We start from the raw sequence: 18788 nt of genomic DNA on the forward strand, positions 1-18788 counted from the left end.
TCCAACAGGGGCCAGACACAAGCAGAAGCAGAAGCAGCAGAAGCAGCAGCAGCACCACCTTTTGTTTTTTGGCTGCAGCAGCAGCAAGGCCCACAGGGCTGGCTAGCTGGCTAGCCAGCAAGCAGGTAGCAATGAAAGTAGGAATCTTTCTTTTTAACCCTGTAAGGGGGTGGTGCACTGTACCCGAAGATACTGCCATATCGGGTCAATGCATAGGGCGACGGAAGCAAGCTTCGAAATCGGCCCCCGTTCTCAAAAATCCATTTAATATATGGTCCCCAGATAGGGGACGTATCAGATATTAAACTGATAAGAACAGATACTACACTTGATCTTAGCCAAAAGGCCGAGAAGCGATAACCGTGAAAGGGGCGGGCCCAACAAGGTCCCCTTCATGGGCACTATCACTGCTTGCTGTCAGGGAGGCTGCCAGACAATTTTCCATGCACACTCTGGGCTGGGGGGCAGTCAACCACCAGTACACACAGCAGAACCTAAACCCATACCATTATTGCTAAGCAGCAAGACAGGGGCCCATTGCACTCCCACGGGGCCTTTTTAAATGCAATCCATAACCCGGATTTGCCAGGAACCCTTCTTACTCCTCCTACTTGCATGTGACACTGGGCTTAGGATCTGCATAGGAAACACACACACAAGCACACACCTACCTTTGTTGCCTGCAGATGCCTCCTTGGCTGTCCCCAAACGGTATCAAACCAACACCCACGGGAAGCTGTAAGCATAGAGGACATGCCTGCACCCCATTGGACTTACCTGTGTGGGTTAAATCCGGGTTATTTGACAACCTATGGCGGTGATGGTTCTGCTCAGGCAGAGCAGTGCTGATGCTCCTCATAAAGCTGTCGCTGCTGTGAAGGTTCTAGGTGACATCACAAATCCCTATGGTTACATACACAACAAAGCTGGGTTGTTGTTGTTTACACTCTGCAAGGCCTGTGGAAGTGAGTGACATCATAGCACTGTAGTTCTGAGGGTTCAAGATGGATGCAACAATCTCCTGTTGCTTCTATGAAGGCCGTAATAGACGACATCACCAAACAGCTCCATAGTCACATACACAGCAAAGGAGAGATGTTGTTTACACCTAGTGATGTCAGTGGTATTGAGTGACATCACAGCACAGTGCTAAGGCTCCTGGGCCTGGACACAGCAGCGGCTGCAATATCTCAACGGAGAATACGTTTATATCTATGTGTGTGTGTGCGCATATATATATATATATATATATATATATATATATATATATATATATATATTATATTTCTCCGCCGAAATCACTTTTAAACCCATTTCCACCTTTTTTTCCCTTCTCTTCCTCTTACTTTTTTTTCACGTTTTTTTACGTTTTTCTCCTTTTCGCCTCTTTTCTGGGCGTATTATTCTTCTTTTTCTTCTTTTTTTTCGTCTAATGCATACCCCATCAGTGCAGCAATGCTTATTCAATACCGCCAGCAGATGGAGACACTGGGGGATAATTTTCTAAGGATTTATACTGATTTTTCCTGTCTGAATTTGTCGCACAGAAAGTTGCAGGCCAAATATGTGTGACATTTCTGCGACTTTAGCTTCTAGAGCATTTTTACAACATTATACATAGGTGCTGAATACATAAAAAGCGACTGTTCAGCGACAGACAAGTCGCATCGGCTGAAAGTAGGCCAGAATGTCAGTCCATGTTGGAGCAGGTTTAGATACAGTCTAAAGCATAGATCTCAAAGTCTGTGCACAGAATTTAGCAAGGGCCTCGCACCTTCTGATGCATCAGGTAGGTGCACAATAGCATAGCCTAACCCTCTGTACTTTGGTCTATATTGATGCGGGACATAGACAGCCAGCTGATGACCAATCCATTAGTGCAATGGATGGCTGGAAGCATTTGTCTTTGCCTTTGCAATACCACAGAAGCAATGCATGGTCAATGTACAGCAATGACACACCTGTGTGAACAGCCAGGAGACCCCCCCCCCCCCCCATGTTATGTTACATAGTTACATAGTTAGTACGGTCGAAAAAAGACATATGTCCATCAAGTTCAACCAGGGAATTAAGGGGTAGGGGTGTGGCGCGATATTGGGGAAGGGATGAGATTTTATGTTTCTTCATAAGCATTAATCTTATTTTGTCAATTAGGAACATTCAGCACCCACCCGCTATCAAGGCAGCTGCCTATCATGTCATGCCCTACCTGCACAGGTGTGCTGGCTACTCAAATGATCCAATTAAGGAGGCCATTTAGTCAGCAGCAGCAGAAGTCCTGTGCCTGGACGCTCCAACAGGGGCCAGACACAAGCAGAAGCAGAAGCAGCAGAAGCAGCAGCAGCACCACCTTTTGTTTTTTGGCTGCAGCAGCAGCAAGGCCCACAGGGCTGGCTAGCTGGCTAGCCAGCAAGCAGGTAGCAATGAAAGTAGGAATCTTTCTTTTTAACCCTGTAAGGGGGTGGTGCACTGTACCCGAAGATACTGCCATATCGGGTCAATGCATAGGGCGACGGAAGCAAGCTTCGAAATCGGCCCCCGTTCTCAAAAATCCATTTAATATATGGTCCCCAGATAGGGGACGTATCAGATATTAAACTGATAAGAACAGATACTACACTTGATCTTAGCCAAAAGGCCGAGAAGCGATAACCGTGAAAGGGGCGGGCCCAACAAGGTCCCCTTCATGGGCACTATCACTGCTTGCTGTCAGGGAGGCTGCCAGACAATTTTCCATGCACACTCTGGGCTGGGGGGCAGTCAACCACCAGTACACACAGCAGAACCTAAACCCATACCATTATTGCTAAGCAGCAAGACAGGGGCCCATTGCACTCCCACGGGGCCTTTTTAAATGCAATCCATAACCCGGATTTGCCAGGAACCCTTCTTACTCCTCCTACTTGCATGTGACACTGGGCTTAGGATCTGCATAGGAAACACACACACAAGCACACACCTACCTTTGTTGCCTGCAGATGCCTCCTTGGCTGTCCCCAAACGGTATCAAACCAACACCCACGGGAAGCTGTAAGCATAGAGGACATGCCTGCACCCCATTGGACTTACCTGTGTGGGTTAAATCCGGGTTATTTGACAACCTATGGCGGTGATGGTTCTGCTCAGGCAGAGCAGTGCTGATGCTCCTCATAAAGCTGTCGCTGCTGTGAAGGTTCTAGGTGACATCACAAATCCCTATGGTTACATACACAACAAAGCTGGGTTGTTGTTGTTTACACTCTGCAAGGCCTGTGGAAGTGAGTGACATCATAGCACTGTAGTTCTGAGGGTTCAAGATGGATGCAACAATCTCCTGTTGCTTCTATGAAGGCCGTAATAGACGACATCACCAAACAGCTCCATAGTCACATACACAGCAAAGGAGAGATGTTGTTTACACCTAGTGATGTCAGTGGTATTGAGTGACATCACAGCACAGTGCTAAGGCTCCTGGGCCTGGACACAGCAGCGGCTGCAATATCTCAACGGAGAATACGTTTATATCTATGTGTGTGTGTGCGCATATATATATATATATATATATATATATATATATATATATATATTTATATTTCTCCGCCGAAATCACTTTTAAACCCATTTCCACCTTTTTTTCCCTTCTCTTCCTCTTACTTTTTTTTCACGTTTTTTTACGTTTTTCTCCTTTTCGCCTCTTTTCTGGGCGTATTATTCTTCTTTTTCTTCTTTTTTTTCGTCTAATGCATACCCCATCAGTGCAGCAATGCTTATTCAATACCGCCAGCAGATGGAGACACTGGGGGATAATTTTCTAAGGATTTATACTGATTTTTCCTGTCTGAATTTGTCGCACAGAAAGTTGCAGGCCAAATATGTGTGACATTTCTGCGACTTTAGCTTCTAGAGCATTTTTACAACATTATACATAGGTGCTGAATACATAAAAAGCGACTGTTCAGCGACAGACAAGTCGCATCGGCTGAAAGTAGGCCAGAATGTCAGTCCATGTTGGAGCAGGTTTAGATACAGTCTAAAGCATAGATCTCAAAGTCTGTGCACAGAATTTAGCAAGGGCCTCGCACCTTCTGATGCATCAGGTAGGTGCACAATAGCATAGCCTAACCCTCTGTACTTTGGTCTATATTGATGCGGGACATAGACAGCCAGCTGATGACCAATCCATTAGTGCAATGGATGGCTGGAAGCATTTGTCTTTGCCTTTGCAATACCACAGAAGCAATGCATGGTCAATGTACAGCAATGACACACCTGTGTGAACAGCCAGGAGACCCCCCCCCCCCCCATGTTATGTTACATAGTTACATAGTTAGTACGGTCGAAAAAAGACATATGTCCATCAAGTTCAACCAGGGAATTAAGGGGTAGGGGTGTGGCGCGATATTGGGGAAGGGATGAGATTTTATGTTTCTTCATAAGCATTAATCTTATTTTGTCAATTAGGAACATTCAGCACCCACCCGCTATCAAGGCAGCTGCCTATCATGTCATGCCCTACCTGCACAGGTGTGCTGGCTACTCAAATGATCCAATTAAGGAGGCCATTTAGTCAGCAGCAGCAGAAGTCCTGTGCCTGGACGCTCCAACAGGGGCCAGACACAAGCAGAAGCAGAAGCAGCAGAAGCAGCAGCAGCACCACCTTTTGTTTTTTGGCTGCAGCAGCAGCAAGGCCCACAGGGCTGGCTAGCTGGCTAGCCAGCAAGCAGGTAGCAATGAAAGTAGGAATCTTTCTTTTTAACCCTGTAAGGGGGTGGTGCACTGTACCCGAAGATACTGCCATATCGGGTCAATGCATAGGGCGACGGAAGCAAGCTTCGAAATCGGCCCCCGTTCTCAAAAATCCATTTAATATATGGTCCCCAGATAGGGGACGTATCAGATATTAAACTGATAAGAACAGATACTACACTTGATCTTAGCCAAAAGGCCGAGAAGCGATAACCGTGAAAGGGGCGGGCCCAACAAGGTCCCCTTCATGGGCACTATCACTGCTTGCTGTCAGGGAGGCTGCCAGACAATTTTCCATGCACACTCTGGGCTGGGGGGCAGTCAACCACCAGTACACACAGCAGAACCTAAACCCATACCATTATTGCTAAGCAGCAAGACAGGGGCCCATTGCACTCCCACGGGGCCTTTTTAAATGCAATCCATAACCCGGATTTGCCAGGAACCCTTCTTACTCCTCCTACTTGCATGTGACACTGGGCTTAGGATCTGCATAGGAAACACACACACAAGCACACACCTACCTTTGTTGCCTGCAGATGCCTCCTTGGCTGTCCCCAAACGGTATCAAACCAACACCCACGGGAAGCTGTAAGCATAGAGGACATGCCTGCACCCCATTGGACTTACCTGTGTGGGTTAAATCCGGGTTATTTGACAACCTATGGCGGTGATGGTTCTGCTCAGGCAGAGCAGTGCTGATGCTCCTCATAAAGCTGTCGCTGCTGTGAAGGTTCTAGGTGACATCACAAATCCCTATGGTTACATACACAACAAAGCTGGGTTGTTGTTGTTTACACTCTGCAAGGCCTGTGGAAGTGAGTGACATCATAGCACTGTAGTTCTGAGGGTTCAAGATGGATGCAACAATCTCCTGTTGCTTCTATGAAGGCCGTAATAGACGACATCACCAAACAGCTCCATAGTCACATACACAGCAAAGGAGAGATGTTGTTTACACCTAGTGATGTCAGTGGTATTGAGTGACATCACAGCACAGTGCTAAGGCTCCTGGGCCTGGACACAGCAGCGGCTGCAATATCTCAACGGAGAATACGTTTATATCTATGTGTGTGTGTGCGCATATATATATATATATATATATATATATATATATATATTTCTCCGCCGAAATCACTTTTAAACCCATTTCCACCTTTTTTTCCCTTCTCTTCCTCTTACTTTTTTTTCACGTTTTTTTACGTTTTTCTCCTTTTCGCCTCTTTTCTGGGCGTATTATTCTTCTTTTTCTTCTTTTTTTTCGTCTAATGCATACCCCATCAGTGCAGCAATGCTTATTCAATACCGCCAGCAGATGGAGACACTGGGGGATAATTTTCTAAGGATTTATACTGATTTTTCCTGTCTGAATTTGTCGCACAGAAAGTTGCAGGCCAAATATGTGTGACATTTCTGCGACTTTAGCTTCTAGAGCATTTTTACAACATTATACATAGGTGCTGAATACATAAAAAGCGACTGTTCAGCGACAGACAAGTCGCATCGGCTGAAAGTAGGCCAGAATGTCAGTCCATGTTGGAGCAGGTTTAGATACAGTCTAAAGCATAGATCTCAAAGTCTGTGCACAGAATTTAGCAAGGGCCTCGCACCTTCTGATGCATCAGGTAGGTGCACAATAGCATAGCCTAACCCTCTGTACTTTGGTCTATATTGATGCGGGACATAGACAGCCAGCTGATGACCAATCCATTAGTGCAATGGATGGCTGGAAGCATTTGTCTTTGCCTTTGCAATACCACAGAAGCAATGCATGGTCAATGTACAGCAATGACACACCTGTGTGAACAGCCAGGAGACCCCCCCCCCCCCCCCATGTTATGTTACATAGTTACATAGTTAGTACGGTCGAAAAAAGACATATGTCCATCAAGTTCAACCAGGGAATTAAGGGGTAGGGGTGTGGCGCGATATTGGGGAAGGGATGAGATTTTATATTTCTTCATAAGCATTAATCTTATTTTGTCAATTAGGAACATTCAGCACCCACCCGCTATCAAGGCAGCTGCCTATCATGTCATGCCCTACCTGCACAGGTGTGCTGGCTACTCAAATGATCCAATTAAGGAGGCCATTTAGTCAGCAGCAGCAGAAGTCCTGTGCCTGGACGCTCCAACAGGGGCCAGACACAAGCAGAAGCAGAAGCAGCAGAAGCAGCAGCAGCACCACCTTTTGTTTTTTGGCTGCAGCAGCAGCAAGGCCCACAGGGCTGGCTAGCTGGCTAGCCAGCAAGCAGGTAGCAATGAAAGTAGGAATCTTTCTTTTTAACCCTGTAAGGGGGTGGTGCACTGTACCCGAAGATACTGCCATATCGGGTCAATGCATAGGGCGACGGAAGCAAGCTTCGAAATCGGCCCCCGTTCTCAAAAATCCATTTAATATATGGTCCCCAGATAGGGGACGTATCAGATATTAAACTGATAAGAACATATACTACACTTGATCTTAGCCAAAAGGCCGAGAAGCGATAACCGTGAAAGGGGCGGGCCCAACAAGGTCCCCTTCATGGGCACTATCACTGCTTGCTGTCAGGGAGGCTGCCAGACAATTTTCCATGCACACTCTGGGCTGGGGGGCAGTCAACCACCAGTACACACAGCAGAACCTAAACCCATACCATTATTGCTAAGCAGCAAGACAGGGGCCCATTGCACTCCCACGGGGCCTTTTTAAATGCAATCCATAACCCGGATTTGCCAGGAACCCTTCTTACTCCTCCTACTTGCATGTGACACTGGGCTTAGGATCTGCATAGGAAACACACACACAAGCACACACCTACCTTTGTTGCCTGCAGATGCCTCCTTGGCTGTCCCCAAACGGTATCAAACCAACACCCACGGGAAGCTGTAAGCATAGAGGACATGCCTGCACCCCATTGGACTTACCTGTGTGGGTTAAATCCGGGTTATTTGACAACCTATGGCGGTGATGGTTCTGCTCAGGCAGAGCAGTGCTGATGCTCCTCATAAAGCTGTCGCTGCTGTGAAGGTTCTAGGTGACATCACAAATCCCTATGGTTACATACACAACAAAGCTGGGTTGTTGTTGTTTACACTCTGCAAGGCCTGTGGAAGTGAGTGACATCATAGCACTGTAGTTCTGAGGGTTCAAGATGGATGCAACAATCTCCTGTTGCTTCTATGAAGGCCGTAATAGACGACATCACCAAACAGCTCCATAGTCACATACACAGCAAAGGAGAGATGTTGTTTACACCTAGTGATGTCAGTGGTATTGAGTGACATCACAGCACAGTGCTAAGGCTCCTGGGCCTGGACACAGCAGCGGCTGCAATATCTCAACGGAGAATACGTTTATATCTATGTGTGTGTGTGCGCATATATATATATATATATATATATATATATATATATATATATATTTCTCCGCCGAAATCACTTTTAAACCCATTTCCACCTTTTTTTCCCTTCTCTTCCTCTTACTTTTTTTTCACGTTTTTTTACGTTTTTCTCCTTTTCGCCTCTTTTCTGGGCGGGCGTATTATTCTTCTTTTTCTTCTTTTTTTTCGTCTAATGCATACCCCATCAGTGCAGCAATGCTTATTCAATACCGCCAGCAGATGGAGACACTGGGGGATAATTTTCTAAGGATTTATACTGATTTTTCCTGTCTGAATTTGTCGCACAGAAAGTTGCAGGCCAAATATGTGTGGCATTTCTGCGACTTTAGCTTCTAGAGCATTTTTACAACATTATACATAGGTGCTGAATACATAAAAAGCGACTGTTCAGCGACAGACAAGTCGCATCGGCTGAAAGTAGGCCAGAATGTCAGTCCATGTTGGAGCAGGTTTAGATACAGTCTAAAGCATAGATCTCAAAGTCTGTGCACAGAATTTAGCAAGGGCCTCGCACCTTCTGATGCATCAGGTAGGTGCACAATAGCATAGCCTAACCCTCTGTACTTTGGTCTATATTGATGCGGGACATAGACAGCCAGCTGATGACCAATCCATTAGTGCAATGGATGGCTGGAAGCATTTGTCTTTGCCTTTGCAATACCACAGAAGCAATGCATGGTCAATGTACAGCAATGACACACCTGTGTGAACAGCCAGGAGACCCCCCCCCCCATGTTATGTTACATAGTTACATAGTTAGTACGGTCGAAAAAAGACATATGTCCATCAAGTTCAACCAGGGAATTAAGGGGTAGGGGTGTGGCGCGATATTGGGGAAGGGATGAGATTTTATATTTCTTCATAAGCATTAATCTTATTTTGTCAATTAGGAACATTCAGCACCCACCCGCTATCAAGGCAGCTGCCTATCATGTCATGCCCTACCTGCACAGGTGTGCTGGCTACTCAAATGATCCAATTAAGGAGGCCATTTAGTCAGCAGCAGCAGAAGTCCTGTGCCTGGACGCTCCAACAGGGGCCAGACACAAGCAGAAGCAGAAGCAGCAGAAGCAGCAGCAGCACCACCTTTTGTTTTTTGGCTGCAGCAGCAGCAAGGCCCACAGGGCTGGCTAGCTGGCTAGCCAGCAAGCAGGTAGCAATGAAAGTAGGAATCTTTCTTTTTAACCCTGTAAGGGGGTGGTGCACTGTACCCGAAGATACTGCCATATCGGGTCAATGCATAGGGCGATGGAAGCAAGCTTCGAAATCGGCCCCCGTTCTCAAAAATCCATTTAATATATGGTCCCCAGATAGGGGACGTATCAGATATTAAACTGATAAGAACAGATTTTTTTTTTTTAACTTGACTACCCTTACGGGGGCAACTTTATTAAAAATTAAATAATGTTAACAAAGTTGTGCAAATATGTCAATAAATACAGTTACATATAAATAACATATTTACAACATATTAAAACATAAAATGGGCACTTGGTGGCTTTACAAGATAGAATTCCATTCTTTTAAAAACCATTTTCTAGATAAAAGCGGAAATCTCTTCTTGTCTAAAAGATAGTACTGGTACATTTCATAAAAACAGATAGATAAAATGTCCTTCACAGATAAAACCTCATGCTTGAACAATAAAATATTCCTGGCCTTCCACAGAGCTGCCTTCACACAGTTTATGATCTTCCATGCAATAGTCTCTTGAGTCCGTGTTGGGCATTCCAGGCAACCATAAAAAACCACTGCAATATTTAAGTCTTTTAGTCCAGTTATCCTTTTTACCAGAGGGAGTATCTTTGTCCATATTTTCTGCGAGTAAAAACAAGTCCATATTAGATGGTGCACGGTCTCCTCTTGTCGGCATCCCTCCCTCGGGCAGGTTGCAGAGTTGGATAATCCTCTTCGGTGCTGGAATGCCCGGCATGGAAGACACTCGTGTGCGCAGCTCCAGGCCAGGTCCTTCTGTGAATTAAAAAGATAATTAATACTCAACATCTTCCAAATCTGTATACACTTCTGTTCGTTAAAATTTTTGATGGGAGTCACGGTACTGGTTTCTTTTATTTCCTTTAGTAGTTTTTTGCTATTGCACAGATCCTGAACACTTTTACCTTTAAAATTATATAAGTTTAAAATTTTTCCTAAAATCATGTATTGAGGGGGTAAATTCAAAGAATAAGGGCAACTTAAAACTGTAGAAAACCAGCCGTTCCTCCGCATAAAATAACCAGTATTAAAACGAACAAAATAAGACCAGTAGCTATCTTTAAAAACAGTAGTAAAACACATGCTAAAAAACTTTATTAAAAGGAAAGCTTTAAAATCTGGAAAATCCTTACCGCCCCTGGAGTTCGGTTTTATCACAATTTGTCTCTTTAATTTTTCGCTCTTAGAACTCCAAAAGAAAGTAAAACAAGCTTTTGTTATTTTCTTTAGAACCATTTCGGGGGGTGGGAAAACCAGACTTAAATACAATAAAATAGGTAAAAGCACCATTTTTGTAATTAAAACCTTCCCTTCCATTGTAAGTTCTCGCATGTTCCACATACATATTTTCTTATTTATTTTTTGAGCCACCAAGTCCCAGCTATTAAAACCATTATTAGACTCGTCAAAGGAGACACCTAAAATCTGCACCGACTCAGACACAGGGACGGGCACATCATACAAAGGCATTCCGCCTATGTTTAAAATGTTACTTTTGTTAAAATTGACTTTAAAACCGGAGGCACAATTAAAATATTGAATCTGTTTTAGCGTCTTCTGAAGCGATGGGGTGTCCCTGCAAAACACCGCAACATCGTCCATGTACCCCACTACCTTCGCCTCTAGTCCCCCTCCTCCTGGCAGGGGGACTCCATGGATCTGCTTATCCTTTCGTATTGTACATAAAAGAGGCTCTATTGCGCAAATGAAGAGTAGTGGGGACAAGGGACACCCCTGCTTCACTCCGGAATTTAAAATCACGCCCTGTGTCTTAAAACCATTTACTAAAATTTTACTAGTACAGTTATCATAAAAAGCTCTAAGAGACAATAAAAAGCCATCAGGTATACCCATTTTCTCTAAAACCTTAAAAAGATAAAAATGTGACACCCTGTCGAAAGCTTTTTCAAAATCTATGGATAAAACCGCCAGCTTTCCTTTTCTTAATTTGGTGTCGCTAATTACATCCTTTAAAAGGTTTAGGTTCTCCCATAAACTCCTCCCAGGCACCCCACAGACTTGGTTTGTATGAATTATTTTATGGATTACGTTCTTTAAGCGGTTAGCACACAGTTTCGCCATTATTTTATAGTCGCAGTTCAGAAGGGTGATTGGTCTCCAGTTTTTGAGTTCCGACCGGTCTCCCTTTTTGAATAGCAGGGAGACATCACCCTTCTTCCATGAGCCTGGGAGGATTTTAGACTTAAAGACTTCCGTAAAAAGGGAGAACAAATCTTCTTTTAAAATACCATAAAAAGTAACATAAAATTCAATGGGTATACCATCCGGCCCAGGCACTTTACCTGTTTTAAAACTCTTGACGGTCTCTAAAATCTCCTGCTCTGAAATATTCTGCAATAAAAAAGACTGTGAGACAGGATCTAAAAAATTGGTGATCTCCTTTAACGAGTCATTCATAAAACATTCATCAATGTGTTTTACATTAAAAAGATCCGCATAAAACTCTTGCACCTTTTTTAAAATACCCTGTACATCATTCACTCCTTCAATGTTTTCTATTAACCTTCTATTTTCATGTATTTTCTTAAAAAAATACCTGGAGCAGGTCTCGTTTTCCTCAAGATGCTGTATTCGAGACCTAAAGATAATTTCTTTTCCTTTCTGCTCCAGGCACTTAGTTATTTCTTTTTTAAGATCATGTACCTCCTTCTCCACCTCCATCCCATGTGCTCTGAATTTGTACAGGGTTTGCAGACGAGTATTTAGGATATTATAAAATTCACGTTTTTCTTTAGCTTTCCTAACCCCAACACGGATAAAAAATTCTTTTATTTTTAGTTTCATTTTTTCCCACCAGATACTGGTGGGAGTGTTGGGGTCTTTTACTCGTCTGCATTCCTTGTAAAAGGTGATAAAATCTGATAAAACCTGCGGATCTTCTAAAAGGGACACGTTTAACTTCCAGGCATTCCTACCAGTTCTCCTTTTAAAATCACTTTTAACTTTAAAATACAATAATTTATGGTCAGAAAAAACATTGGTAAAAAGATCACAGTTAAAAGGCAGTACTTGATAAGAACAAAAAATAAAATCTATCCTGGAGCTACAGCTTGCATTGCTCCAGGTAACACCGTCTTCCTCTGGTACGTTAAAATTACATTTTTTAAAAACATCAGTGAGATTAAAATCTAAAATCAAGTTTTTTAACATAAAAGACGTCTTATCATAGTTCCTACTCACTGCGTTCGAAAAACGGCGTTCTCCCCTTAAAATACAATTAAAATCACCTGATAAAACAAGAGGACTAGAATTGTTAATAAAAAGGGGTAAAATCTCCAACATTTTTATTCTTTCATTCTTATCAGGAGAACCATAAAAATTTAAAAACTGCCATTTAATACCATTAATAAAAGCGTTGACCAATAAAATTCTGCCTGGTAAAATTTCGTTAAAACTCTCAATTAAAACGTTCCCTTTAAAAAGTATGGCGACCCCTGCTGATCTGGACTCATTTGATCCAGACCAGACTGATGGACCGTGCACCCAATCATCTTCATATTCTTTATAATTTAATCTGTGCGGGATGCCACATTCCTGCAGGAAAAGGACGGAAGCAGCAAAAACCGACAAGTAATTAAATAGGGCAACCCTTCTTACTCTGGCGCTCACACTTCTCACGTTCAAGGACAGACCGGACAACTCAGCCATGGGAATGTACAAGAAAACGTCTTACACCTCTGATTCCCCCTCCGAAGCCTCATACCCCCCAAAATCTGACTCAACTGTACGCATAGAGGAAGCAGGAGAGGAGGCACCATCACTCAGCCGACCCCCCTCCTCCATCATGATTGAGGCATAGTTGTTCTCGGGCATCCTGGCAATCAGGGCTCCAGACTCATTGGGTTCTTCCACCTCTTGCCCCTCCATAGGGGTCGGGTGTTCACTTAGTTCCGTCTCTGGTACCTCAGAGACGGTCACCCCTGAAACCTCCTCCTGGCAGGGAGGAGGGGGGGTATCCCCTATGGGGACCTGTGGAGGAACGTCACTTGGGTTCCCTGCATCCGCAGGTACTTCCATCGGCTCCCCCTGGACCGCCTCCGAATAGAGTCTTCTGGAGCCCCTCCGCCTTTTAACCTTCACCTCTCCACCCGGATCATCGCTCTCAGGGGGACCCTGAGCCAGAGGTTGCTGAGGAGCGGATTCGGCCGCCGTCCGCTCCTCTCTTAACCCAGCATGCTCCTGGGGGCCAGTTTTTCCACCACTTGCACGTTTTTTGGCCATCCTCTGCTCTTTAGGGTCCCCTCCTTTTGCCTGAGGGGGGTCTTTCTCCTTCTCCATCTCACCGCTTACCTCTTGTGGGGGGGTAATCACTGGCTCTGCTTGTCTCGGCTGGTGTCCCGGTTGCTGTCCTTGCTGCCTCCAGGGTTGCCACTGCTGCTCCGTCCTATGTCTGTGGGGACAAGAGGAGAAAAGGTGACCGAATTGTTGACAGAAATTGCACCTCCCTCCTCTTGTGCATTTCTCTGTCTCGTGCTGTGTGCTACCACATTTTTTGCATGTACTTTCACAGTTTTCTTTTGTGTGTCCATATCTGTGACACTTCCTGCAGTAGCTTGGCATCCCCGCATAAAAGAGGTCGCCACACATATTATTTATTTTAAAACGAGCTGGTGGTAGTTGTATTCCCCCTGGCAATCTGTCATCTTTTTTGCATGTAACCTGAAATCTCCACTTAGATGTCCAGATGCCACAGCTGTTCATGATTTTTCCTCTGCACTCAACCTTACTAAAATAGACTTGTAAAAACAACTCAACATCGTGTAGGTTGGCGAAAGGGGAATACATCTTTACTACCACCAGCTTAATATCATCTAGAACATGCTCAATAATCCGGACACCCTGAAGCTTTTTGTCTTTACTCGCAGCAGCTCTGGTAACAAAATCTCTGTGGATGCCATTTTGTGTGAACGTCACATCAAAAATTTTACGCTTCGGGTAGTCCTGGATTGCCAATATCTCGCCCTTCTGTATTCCGAAAACTCCTCCGAGCACGTCCTCTACTACGAATTTCAAATCGTCCGCCCTTTTGGTATCATCCGTGAGAATGACTCTCACGGTGTTTTTGATCCTTGCGTATGCCGGCACAGAACCTGGATCCGGATCATCATCCATGGTTCTAACCTCTCTCCACCCGAAGGTCTTGAGAGGCGATCGCTACTCGTTACCCTGGGACTAGGCCCTCTCCCCAATAGCAACAAGTGGGTGAAGCCCAGGCAATAAACCTGGGCGATCCCACAAGGCCGAGGAGAGGGGTACCCGAGTACCTTCTGACCAGATCTCCTGTATTACTACACTTGATCTTAGCCAAAAGGCCGAGAAGCGATAACCGTGAAAGGGGCGGGCCCAACAAGGTCCCCTTCATGGGCACTATCACTGCTTGCTGTCAGGGAGGCTGCCAGACAATTTTCCATGCACACTCTGGGCTGGGGGGCAGTCAACCACCAGTACACACAGCAGAACCTAAACCCATACCATTATTGCTAAGCAGCAAGACAGGGGCCCATTGCACTCCCACGGGGCCTTTTTAAATGCAATCCATAACCCGGATTTGCCAGGAACCCTTCTTACTCCTCCTACTTGCATGTGACACTGGGCTTAGGATCTGCATAGGAAACACACACACAAGCACACACCTACCTTTGTTGCCTGCAGATGCCTCCTTGGCTGTCCCCAAACGGTATCAAACCAACACCCACGGGAAGCTGTAAGCATAGAGGACATGCCTGCACCCCATTGGACTTACCTGTGTGGGTTAAATCCGGGTTATTTGACAACCTATGGCGGTGATGGTTCTGCTCAGGCAGAGCAGTGCTGATGCTCCTCATAAAGCTGTCGCTGCTGTGAAGGTTCTAGGTGACATCACAAATCCCTATGGTTACATACACAACAAAGCTGGGTTGTTGTTGTTTACACTCTGCAAGGCCTGTGGAAGTGAGTGACATCATAGCACTGTAGTTCTGAGGGTTCTAGATGGATGCAACAATCTCCTGTTGCTTCTATGAAGGCCATAATAGACGACATCACCAAACAGCTCCATAGTCACATACACAGCAAAGGAGAGATGTTGTTTACACCTAGTGATGTCAGTGGTATTGAGTGACATCACAGCACAGTGCTAAGGCTCCTGGGCCTGGACACAGCAGCGGCTGCAATATCTCAACGGAGAATACGTTTATATATATGTGTGTGTGTGCGCGTATATATATATATATATATATATATATATATATATATATTTCTCCGCCGAAATCACTTTTAAACCCATTTCCACCTTTTTTTCCCTTCTCTTCCTCTTACTTTTTTTTCACGTTTTTTTACGTTTTTCTCCTTTTCGCCTCTTTTCTGGGCGTATTATTCTTCTTTTTCTTCTTTTTTTTCGTCTAATGCATACCCCATCAGTGCAGCAATGCTTATTCAATACCGCCAGCAGATGGAGACACTGGGGGATAATTTTCTAAGGATTTATACTGATTTTTCCTGTCTGAATTTGTCGCACAGAAAGTTGCAGGCCAAATATGTGTGACATTTCTGCGACTTTAGCTTCTAGAGCATTTTTACAACATTATACATAGGTGCTGAATACATAAAAAGCGACTGTTCAGCGACAGACAAGTCGCATCGGCTGAAAGTAGGCCAGAATGTCAGTCCATGTTGGAGCAGGTTTAGATACAGTCTAAAGCATAGATCTCAAAGTCTGTGCACAGAATTTAGCAAGGGCCTCGCACCTTCTGATGCATCAGGTAGGTGCACAATAGCATAGCCTAACCCTCTGTACTTTGGTCTATATTGATGCGGGACATAGACAGCCAGCTGATGACCAATCCATTAGTGCAATGGATGGCTGGAAGCATTTGTCTTTGCCTTTGCAATACCACAGAAGCAATGCATGGTCAATGTACAGCAATGACACACCTGTGTGAACAGCCAGGAGACCCCCCCCCCCCCCCCCCCATGTTATGTTACATAGTTACATAGTTAGTACGGTCGAAAAAAGACATATGTCCATCAAGTTCAACCAGGGAATTAAGGGGTAGGGGTGTGGCGCGATATTGGGGAAGGGATGAGATTTTATATTTCTTCATAAGCATTAATCTTATTTTGTCAATTAGGAACATTCAGCACCCACCCGCTATCAAGGCAGCTGCCTATCATGTCATGCCCTACCTGCACAGGTGTGCTGGCTACTCAAATGATCCAATTAAGGAGGCCATTTAGTCAGCAGCAGCAGAAGTCCTGTGCCTGGACGCTCCAACAGGGGCCAGACACAAGCAGAAGCAGAAGCAGCAGAAGCAGCAGCAGCACCACCTTTTGTTTTTTGGCTGCAGCAGCAGCAAGGCCCACAGGGCTGGCTAGCTGGCTAGCCAGCAAGCAGGTAGCAATGAAAGTAGGAATCTTTCTTTTTAACCCTGTAAGGGGGTGGTGCACTGTACCCGAAGATACTGCCATATCGGGTCAATGCATAGGGCGACGGAAGCAAGCTTCGAAATCGGCCCCCGTTCTCAAAAATCCATTTAATATATGGTCCCCAGATAGGGGACGTATCAGATATTAAACTGATAAGAACAGATACTACACTTGATCTTAGCCAAAAGGCCGAGAAGCGATAACCGTGAAAGGGGCGGGCCCAACAAGGTCCCCTTCATGGGCACTATCACTGCTTGCTGTCAGGGAGGCTGCCAGACAATTTTCCATGCACACTCTGGGCTGGGGGGCAGTCAACCACCAGTACACACAGCAGAACCTAAACCCATACCATTATTGCTAAGCAGCAAGACAGGGGCCCATTGCACTCCCACGGGGCCTTTTTAAATGCAATCCATAACCCGGATTTGCCAGGAACCCTTCTTACTCCTCCTACTTGCATGTGACACTGGGCTTAGGATCTGCATAGGAAACACACACACAAGCACACACCTACCTTTGTTGCCTGCAGATGCCTCCTTGGCTGTCCCCAAACGGTATCAAACCAACACCCACGGGAAGCTGTAAGCATAGAGGACATGCCTGCACCCCATTGGACTTACCTGTGTGGGTTAAATCCGGGTTATTTGACAACCTATGGCGGTGATGGTTCTGCTCAGGCAGAGCAGTGCTGATGCTCCTCATAAAGCTGTCGTTGCTGTGAAGGTTCTAGGTGACATCACAAATCCCTATGGTTACATACACAACAAAGCTGGGTTGTTGTTGTTTACACTCTGCAAGGCCTGTGGAAGTGAGTGACATCATAGCACTGTAGTTCTGAGGGTTCTAGATGGATGCAACAATCTCCTGTTGCTTCTATGAAGGCCGTAATAGACGACATCACCAAACAGCTCCATAGTCACATACACAGCAAAGGAGAGATGTTGTTTACACCTAGTGATGTCAGTGGTATTGAGTGACATCACAGCACAGTGCTAAGGCTCCTGGGCCTGGACACAGCAGCGGCTGCAATATCTCAACGGAGAATACGTTTATATCTATGTGTGTGTGTGCGCATATATATATATATATATATATATATATATATATATATATATATATTTCTCCGCCGAAATCACTTTTAAACCCATTTCCACCTTTTTTTCCCTTCTCTTCCTCTTACTTTTTTTTCACGTTTTTTTACGTTTTTCTCCTTTTCGCCTCTTTTCTGGGCGTATTATTCTTCTTTTTCTTCTTTTTTTTCGTCTAATGCATACCCCATCAGTGCAGCAATGCTTATTCAATACCGCCAGCAGATGGAGACACTGGGGGATAATTTTCTAAGGATTTATACTGATTTTTCCTGTCTGAATTTGTCGCACAGAAAGTTGCAGGCCAAATATGTGTGACATTTCTGCGACTTTAGCTTCTAGAGCATTTTTACAACATTATACATAGGTGCTGAATACATAAAAAGCGACTGTTCAGCGACAGACAAGTCGCATCGGCTGAAAGTAGGCCAGAATGTCAGTCCATGTTGGAGCAGGTTTAGATACAGTCTAAAGCATAGATCTCAAAGTCTGTGCACAGAATTTAGCAAGGGCCTCGCACCTTCTGATGCATCAGGTAGGTGCACAATAGCATAGCCTAACCCTCTGTACTTTGGTCTATATTGATGCGGGACATAGACAGCCAGCTGATGACCAATCCATTAGTGCAATGGATGGCTGGAAGCATTTGTCTTTGCCTTTGCAATACCACAGAAGCAATGCATGGTCAATGTACAGCAATGACACACCTGTGTGAACAGCCAGGAGACCCCCCCCCCCCCCCCCATGTTATGTTACATAGTTACATAGTTAGTACGGTCGAAAAAAGACATATGTCCATCAAGTTCAACCAGGGAATTAAGGGGTAGGGGTGTGGCGCGATATTGGGGAAGGGATGAGATTTTATATTTCTTCATAAGCATTAATCTTATTTTGTCAATTAGGAACATTCAGCACCCACCCGCTATCAAGGCAGCTGCCTATCATATCATGCC

The 18788-nt window shown here is 44.8% G+C and overlaps 5 non-coding genes and 2 pseudogenes across 5 annotated transcripts; all 7 read right to left on the reverse strand.

The window, feature by feature from the left end:
* Positions 1 to 167: 167 nt before the first annotated feature.
* Positions 168 to 358, reverse strand: LOC130305192 (U2 spliceosomal RNA). The gene has a single exon (XR_008854791.1). It is a non-coding gene; the product is annotated as a U2 spliceosomal RNA (small nuclear RNA).
* A 2101-nt stretch (positions 359 to 2459) lies between these two features.
* Positions 2460 to 2650, reverse strand: LOC130305194 (U2 spliceosomal RNA). Its single transcript, XR_008854793.1, has one exon. It is a non-coding gene; the product is annotated as a U2 spliceosomal RNA (small nuclear RNA).
* Positions 2651 to 4745: 2095 nt separating this feature from the next.
* On the reverse strand, positions 4746 to 4936 carry LOC130305195 (U2 spliceosomal RNA). Its single transcript, XR_008854794.1, has one exon. It is a non-coding gene; the product is annotated as a U2 spliceosomal RNA (small nuclear RNA).
* Positions 4937 to 7021: 2085 nt separating this feature from the next.
* LOC130305338 (U2 spliceosomal RNA) lies at positions 7022 to 7212 on the reverse strand. The gene has a single exon (XR_008854936.1). It is a non-coding gene; the product is annotated as a U2 spliceosomal RNA (small nuclear RNA).
* Positions 7213 to 9302: 2090 nt separating this feature from the next.
* Positions 9303 to 9508, reverse strand: LOC130305355 (U2 spliceosomal RNA; annotated as a pseudogene).
* A 5026-nt stretch (positions 9509 to 14534) lies between these two features.
* On the reverse strand, positions 14535 to 14667 carry LOC130305384 (U2 spliceosomal RNA; annotated as a pseudogene).
* A 2090-nt stretch (positions 14668 to 16757) lies between these two features.
* Positions 16758 to 16948, reverse strand: LOC130305196 (U2 spliceosomal RNA). Its single transcript, XR_008854795.1, has one exon. It is a non-coding gene; the product is annotated as a U2 spliceosomal RNA (small nuclear RNA).
* Between the last annotated feature and the right edge of the window lie 1840 nt (positions 16949 to 18788).

The sequence above is a fragment of the Hyla sarda genome, unplaced genomic scaffold (genome assembly GCF_029499605.1).
Source record: "Hyla sarda isolate aHylSar1 unplaced genomic scaffold, aHylSar1.hap1 scaffold_131, whole genome shotgun sequence".
NCBI lineage: Eukaryota > Metazoa > Chordata > Amphibia > Anura > Hylidae > Hyla > Hyla sarda.